Source organism: Seriola aureovittata, chromosome 23, assembly GCF_021018895.1.
Source record: "Seriola aureovittata isolate HTS-2021-v1 ecotype China chromosome 23, ASM2101889v1, whole genome shotgun sequence".
NCBI lineage: Eukaryota > Metazoa > Chordata > Actinopteri > Carangiformes > Carangidae > Seriola > Seriola aureovittata.
This window is the reverse complement of record NC_079386.1, coordinates 11,489,737-11,497,981: the sequence shown is the minus strand read 5'-3', so window position 1 is coordinate 11,497,981 and position 8,245 is coordinate 11,489,737. Positions and strand designations below refer to the sequence as shown.

The 8,245-nt window shown below is 40.5% G+C and overlaps 1 long non-coding RNA gene across 2 annotated transcripts; it reads left to right on the top strand.

Moving 5' to 3' along the window:
• Positions 1–3,985: 3,985 nt before the first annotated feature.
• On the top strand, positions 3,986–7,982 carry LOC130164836 (uncharacterized). Of its 2 annotated transcripts, XR_008826667.1 has the most exons (4): positions 3,986–4,152; positions 4,403–4,687; positions 7,481–7,586; positions 7,727–7,982. It is a non-coding gene; the product is annotated as an uncharacterized LOC130164836 (long non-coding RNA). The 2 variants fall into 2 exon arrangements; XR_008826668.1 differs by lacking the exon at positions 4,403–4,687.
• Positions 7,983–8,245: the final 263 nt, after the last annotated feature.

Sequence of the window (8,245 nt, the reverse complement as noted above, 5' to 3'; positions counted from 1 at the left end):
CTCTAGATACAAGCACAGATCATTTTCTGCAACTACAACTTGATTCACGCTTCCATAAAACAAAACAAAACAAAAACTTGTATAGTTTTTATATGTGAGGTGTATGTTGGTATGGTATGTGAGGTCACAATGTGTGTGACTGGAGATGTTAAGCGTTGCCACGCTTTGAAATGTATGGGTTTTCTCAGGTTATTTTCACATTTAAAGTCAGCATTAATCTCTGTCAAGACCTTCACATTCTCACTTCATTTTGTAGTTTGTCTCCACAGACAGGTAGGAGATTTACACGACCAGTCAGCCATCTCCTCTCTCTGTGTAAACAAACGCTGACACTGAGCTGTGACCTCTTTTCAGCTCCCTGACACCGAGTCATCTTTTTGACTTGACAGCGTCTGTTGATGATAACTGATTAGATAACAAAGGCTTTTCTCTCTGCCTGCTTAGGTATATTCTGTTTTTGATGTAAATTGGAAAAACTTGGAATATAAATGTATGTATTTGTGTGTTTTTCTTTTTTTTTTTTTTTATATTTTTGTGTGTATACGTTTGTATCTATGCCTTTCAAGTGGAAAGTGCTGATATGTACACAAATCACTGCATATATTTAACGTGTACAGATTCTGAAAATATTAGTGGGGTTCAAGCAGTTGAGGAAACATCTCATCACAAAGTCCATTTAGTAGCTAATCTGGAGCTTTCAAACATATCTGACAAGACTCACCATCAGATGGCGTCTTTCCAGTTGTCATGGAATTGAGCGATAGTTACACCCATCCCTCAAACCTGTGAAGGTTTTGATTTCTCACCATGTTAACGTTAATGGGGCTGGATAAGATCGATACTTAGCAAGCATTAGTTTCACTGTTATTTTCTCAATTAATATAATTATTTAGTATGCAACGTGCCAGAAACTTGTGAAAAATTCGTCCAAGGTAACCTCTTCAGTTGTTGTCTTGTCCGACCTGCAGTCCAACATTTTTTCTTGAAAAATGAAGGAGAAATCGATTATCAAAATTTATGCAGAATAATCTTCTTTCAACCGAGTACTTGGAGAGTTTTTTCTTTAACCTCTTCAGCACAATATCATGTACAATATGTTACTGTTCCAGCCATCAAGTGCACATATAAAGCCGTTCTTACAGCATTCCTGTTTTAAAATTTTCAACAAACTTGTGGAACCTAAGCTAGCTTAATTAGCCATTAACTACAGGAGGTGGAACTTTTCTTTTTCTAAGCCTTCTTGTCAATGTTAGTTTAAAAGTTGACATATGATCAAAAGCTCCAGAACAGCTACTAAATGAATGTAGTGAAATAGATTTCTTAACTGCTTCTTTCAAGGCCGAAAATGGGCTTTGAACCTCAACTTTAATGCCAATATGAACGAGAAATCCTTAAAGTGCTTAGAAATAAAAATGTAAATTTGACACCTGGGAGGATCGTGTGATATGACAGTAATCACTGGGACTGCTACTAAATAGACCTTGTGCTGAGATGTTTTCTCAACAATTATGTTCTGTCTGAAAACCTGAGCTGAAGTTGGTTTATATAGCGCCACAATGAGTCCCTCTTATAACTAAATTACTGGCAGCAGAAGTGCGCTCTGTGTTTTTAATGACGTTCACCAGGGTTTTTCTTTTTCATCTGTCTTCAGAGCCTCCTGCTCCAGCTGTGTGACATTCTGCAGGCCCTAAGCTGAAGCAGGGGGGTAATGATAGATGCCATGTGTCCAGGTGGGGGGTAGGGGACTCCCCGTGGAGACAGAGGAGACCACCCAGTGCTGCAAATGGGGGGAACGGTTAATGAAGTATGAAATGGTAACAGGTGGAGCTGATGGATTAAAGAGGATGATGGCTTCTGCTCATTCTCTGTCACTTGCTAACAAAAACGGTCTCTTCTGTTCATTAACCTTTTCTCTTCCCTTTATATTCTGCCATTGTATTGTTCCCCAGCTTCACACTTAGGTGGGAGTATTGTTACCGTATTTCCCTTTTCAAACTTTTTACACTCCTTCTTGCTCTTATGCTCACACTTTTCTTCCCACTTTCCCTTCAGTGTGATTCTAAAGGACACGTGTGGCATCACTAGCAAGAGAGTTTAGTGCCTCGGGAGAGTGTGCCAGAGGGGGGTATCATTAGTCTGGCATAGGGCCATCAGACACACAGACACACACACACACACACACACACACACACACACACACCACACACACACACACACACACACACACACACACACACACACACACACACACACACACACACACACACACGCACACACATTGAGGGCTACACTAGAGGTAAATGTCACAGAGGGGGCTCCCACAGTGCCAGGAAATCTTTGCCTCTCTCATTTTATCTCCCTTCTCTCCCCCTCTACATTATTGAAAAGGCCACGCAGCAAGGCACTCTGGGAGGTTGCCCATCGTCCAGTGGGGGAGGATACCGAGGGCTGATGAGGTGAAGAATTCCCACAGAGTGCCAGCGTAAAGAGATTCTGATTAAAACCTCATCTGTTTCATCATTCATTTCATCATCCGCCTTCTTCTTCGTTTGGAGTGCTCCGACTACTTTTTTTTTCTTTTTTGCAGGAGTCCTCGCTGCCTTTATTAGCTTTCACACTTTTAGCTGTCAAGGTAAAACTGTCTGATGTGATTGAGATGCAGAAATAGTCGTGAATTAATATATGCACCGTCACAGCTCATACTGAGAGTTATGGAAGAAAAACAGACTTCTCTTCTTTCACTTAAAAGCCCCAGATTTGTTGTTAAATTACCTTTTATCATAAAAGTGGAGGAACTGGAAAATTACTTATGCAAGCCTATCCATTAGCTGTATGGCTGATTATTTTTGATTTAAGGCTAGTTTAATTACCCTGTTTACTCATTTAAGCAATCATACACACTGTACTGCCTCACAGTCATTTAGATCTAAGCACAGCCGAATCCTCATCAAGATTGAACGTTAAGATTCTGAAAAAAACAAAAAATGTATATATATTTATTATTTTGAGAAAATTGATAAAACTCTTATGTATGGTAAACATGAAGCTACGGCCAGCAGCGAGTGCGTTAGCTTAGCACACAAACTGGAAACAGGGAAAAAGCTACAGCCAATCTCTGTTCAAAGGTGACGAAATCTGTGTCCCAGCAACTCTAAAGTTCACTAAACAATGTTCCATTTTGTTAGTTTAATCCATAAAAACAGAAGGGCACATCAAAAATTGCAGTCTTTTTGCTAAGCTAAACTAACTGGCTGCTGGGGGTAGCGTCATATTTACCAAAAGAAACATGAGACTGGCAGCAATTTTCCCACAAAGCTCTACAAGAAAGAAAATAAGTGAATTTGCCAAAATGTAATTCTATCACTTTTACTGCATTTTATTCTAATTGTGAGTCCCATTTTTAAAATATCAACATCATACATTGTCATTCATTCATTCATTAGCCATACCGCTTGTCCTTTTAGGGTTGCAGGGGTGCTGGGACCAATCCCAGCTGACATTGGGTGAGGGCAGGGTGGCACCCTGGACAGGTTGCAAGTCTTTCACAGGGCTCATACACTGTTAACAAACGGAAAAAAAATAAACTTAACATGTACAGAAGGCTAAATATAAATGGTGCACCAACAATCTGTTTTAAATCTGAAATTGAGATAAGCTATATTTAGCAGCCTCAGGTCCATAGGGTGAGTTGGGTCACTGTGCTGTGTTGAACCCTGTGATGAGTGAAAAATGGAGACAGCTCCTGTGTGGCTGTCCATTCATACAAAAACAAGGATGGATCAAATCTCATGGGTGATTCTCTGACTCACACCCTGGCCCTGACTACAGCCCTTTGTGTGCGTGTGTGTGTGTGTGTGTGTGTGTGGGAGGGAAAGAGACAGACAGACAGAGAGAGAGAGAGAGAGAGACCTCTCAGGTGTACTGCTCACTGGTCCATGACAAACTCTTCATTTGTCCCTCATTTCAGTGGCAGACAGGGCAGCTGGGGCTGTAATGGCTTGAGTTTCCATTGCAAAGGGTGGGCCATGAATCTCAATCAGCGAATATTATCAATGTTTCTGTATGGATCATGACTGCTTACATGTGACAGGTGTTGCTCAATGATCCCACAGTGACAGCTCTGCAGTTCCCTTCAGCTCAAAGGAGCTATTGGTAAGTTTTGCTATTGCTACATACCCAGCATTTTGATGACTTTGAGGTCAATGTTTTGCTTTTATAGCCACAACTTGACAGTTTTTATTCATTCTCAGAGTAAAATAAATCTTATAATCCAAATGGTAGATTGACAAAATTAGCTTATGGTGCATTTAGGAGCTAAAGAACCAAACATATTCACTTAAGAGCTGGTAGAGACCACAAACAGAGCTAAAAGAGGAGTGAATATTGGACTTTCATTTTTCAGGTGGACACAAATCAACTATAAATGAATGGCCACGTTGCTCCGTGTCTGCTGCATGATGTAAAAGGTGACTGTTTGCTATGAGGTTTGCCATATCAGCTTCAGAGGTTTCTGCTGAAGTGACTAATAAGCCAGTTTTAAGAGCAGAAGCACAAACATATTCACTAAGTGGTTTCAGTATTAGCTATGTTGAATTCATGCCACTGTAGTGCAGTATGATGGGGAAGCGGACATATGGGCTACGTGGACATCTCTGTGTGGGAGAAGAGCAATCACAGCTAAAGCTAAGTAAGTAAAGTCACATCAACTGGTTTCACTACACCATGGAAGATGTTTGAGCCTTTCTATCCTCTCCATCATTTGAAAAACACACATTTTAGGACATTACTACAGCTGTAGAGCTTCGTAACCAACTCTGGTGTTAGCTAGCTAGTATTTTAGTTAATACAGTCATTTCTGAAATCCACTGCAGTAGAGTTTTTCCTGGTAAGTCCGACCACAGTTTCAAGCTGGGCAGACTGACACCCGTCACACAAAAACACCAGCACAACAGTCCTTTTCCAAATCAGAACTAATGAAAAACTGCTCATGCAGCAGCGAGGCACAAAAGAGTCTGGGCTGGGCTCAAGAGCTTGGGATCTAGATATAAAGGACATTGCTGAGAATTTTATACAATGCCAATGTTTTTACAGATAAACCAGTGCTTTTCCAAGGGGATTTGGGATTTCAGGTTGGCCACTGCACCGACCTGCACCAGCCAAATTCTATGTTGGGTTGATGCCGACTTTGTTTTTGATAAGATGCTGGCAAAGCTGGTAAGACCATTAATATAAGTGTAAAAATACAATATGTGCTGTGGTTGAAAATACTGCAGCAGTGGGCACCTTTGTGTCTGATGTTTTTTTGTGCTATTCTGTGCAAGTCAAAATGTAATTGATTTGAAAGTCATGTGTGCATGTGCATGCACACACTCAATCAGACAGATGCAATTCCAGCTGCGTCCATGTCATTGTTGACCATTTTCTGATGGAATAAAATTGGTATTGTTTACTCTGGAAATCCTCCAAGATTGTGTGAGATATTGTGAGACAGAGCAGGAGGGGGGAAAAAAAAAGGGTGAAAAAAAGTTGGGATGATGGAGAGAGAAATGGAGGGAGCGGCAGGAGGGGTGAAGAGGTGTTAGAGGATTGATGGAAGAGTGAATAAACAGGGGAGAAGGGATGAGAAAAGAGGGAGAGAGGACGGAAAGGTGTGGCGTGATGGTGGAGGGTACAACGTGAGGGAGGGAAGGTGTAGCAACAGTGTGTCCACTGGTGTGTGAAACCGGCTTGACATCTGGAGTGTATGTATGCAAGAGTGATCACAAGGTGGGGAGAGCCATGGAGAGTGGCTGGATTTCTCCTTCACACACACACACACACACACACACACACACACACACACACACACAACACACACACACACACACACACACAAACACTTGTGGTACGGCTGAGAGGATCTTCTTTAGGGTCAGAAGGTCAAAAAGAGTGCATTCCTCTTACTCCCGTGACAGTTATGTGTCACACATAAAGACCACTGTGCATCCATCCAAACACACATAACACTGCCATGACCGTAAACTGCAGAATGCCTGCAAGCCCTGAATTAACACATAAAGTACCTGATCTTATCATAGGCCAGTTTGTGACAGGTTTTACAGAAACTTGAAGTATTTGGTTTGACTGTCTCTCTTATTGTCTGCCTTAGCCTTCTGTAAAAAATATGCACCTCATAACCCTGTCAGTATGTCTTTCCTACTCAACAAAGCAAGTAATAATAATAATTTTGCTCCGTCACATCCAGTGTCAGTGGTGGTTCTGAGCTAACAAACCCTGCAGCTCCAGACACTTTGGTTTAATTTGGGAGGAAGACTCAATACCCCAATTGATATATCTGTCAGACTGCCTGTTCTGAAATATTACTTTTATTAAATAGTTTACAGAAGTTCCTAAATTTCTAAGAGTTGCCTGCACTTGGGTTTGCAACTTGTGTCTGGAGAGTACATAAATAGAGACTTAACAATTGAATTGCAACCCGCTGTCTTGTGTCATTATCCCGTGATTAAATAGAAAATATTGCTAAGACACAGATGACGTCTCCGCACATTCATTCCGTGCTATTTACACGTGTGAGATGAATAATTGAAGCAGGGTCTGTTGGCCATGGACTGGTGTTCACAGGACCCACACTATGTTTATATGTTGTAATTATTAATGCCTATGGAGCTTGGGAGTTGACAGGACTCAAGGATGAGGGTAGGATATTCTAAAAACAAGCTCAGGTTCACCTAAAAGTAGTGAAAAAAATAAATCAACAAATATCCTTAAGAAGCAGCCGTGAAAATGGCCTGACATTGTGTATTGCCTACATTTGTAACATTTGTTTTTGAATACAGTGTGTACACCTTTAATATCCTGGTGCTGATACAACTGTGGGATCAATTTGGAGAATGTATTCCCTATTATTTTGTCCTTTCAATGCAAATCAGTGAGGGTAGGCTAAAGAAGAGACACACCTCTATTCTACAAGAATTGACTATTATAACCTTCATAAACCTTAATTGAGGATTTACTGCATTGTATTGTATTCGACTGAATTAGTTTTAGCTTGGTGATTGTTGGTCTCCATAGCAGCTAAATGCTATGCTGACGTAAATGTGTGGGCCATAAAACAAAAACAATGAGCTGAAAGATGCTAAAAACACTCTGAGAACTGAGAACTGCAGATTCGGTTAATAATTACCTGTGGGTTTGTCACTGTGAGGGTCATTTGATGTTTGTTAAAGAAGAAATATTGATTACAGCAGCCTTAAAACACGTATTGAGAGCAGTTTTGTGTCCAGAAATGAATATCCTAAAGTCCTTTTTAAAAAGATAAAAAAGATCAAAAGTAGCAGGCTAGACATAAAGAATATAAGAAGGCTGTTGGCATGACAATGAAGAAAATTTTCTGAAATTCACACCGTCTAATGCCCTCTGATCTCTCCTCTTCTTGTCTCTTTCTCTGTCTCCCTGGCTTTCACCTGTCCATCACTGACAGATGCCTTGGTTATGTCCCATGAGCCAGGGAAGCGATATCTGCATGCTGAGAGGCTCTGATCACTCACCTGCACACTATACACAGCACAGAATTACTACTATAACAGGTAGCTTACCTTCGTATCTTTCATTGTTTTTTGGAGGAATTGTTCTGGATTGCTATTGAAAGTAAAAAATTGCATATAACTATGCCAGAGACCTGACCTGAGAAATTCTTGAAAACTGGAAACTGTCTCCTTTAATGCAGGAATGTTTCACAGCATCAAAATAAAATTCAAAGCCACAGAGACACAGATGACAGATGATGATGTGGAGGTCTCACAAGTCCCACTTACTCTTTAACAACCAGCTGTCTACTTTCGGTACTAATTCCACCAGTCCTCATTAGATGCCGCACTGCAGATGACCTTGCAGCCAAGTGGTCTCATTTCCTTCAGAATGTTGCCCCAGAAGTGGAGATGACGGTTAAATTGGCTAAATATTGAACTTAAAAAATATTTTAAAAAAAGCTTCTCTCTGTTATGATCATAGTGTACCACATTAAAGTTGAAGTACAACCATAATCAATGTGTTGTTCATTTTAGATTTTTCATAGAAGATTTTTAGGCCCGTGGATGCAGTGCAATACTGCTTTGCACAGATGTAGATACAGTATAGAGATTCACACACTCATATTCTACATATTTACATATTCTACAAAACAATACCTTCAGCAGTATGTTTGCAGTTTTTATTGTGCAGTGTGCACTGCACACCATGATGTACA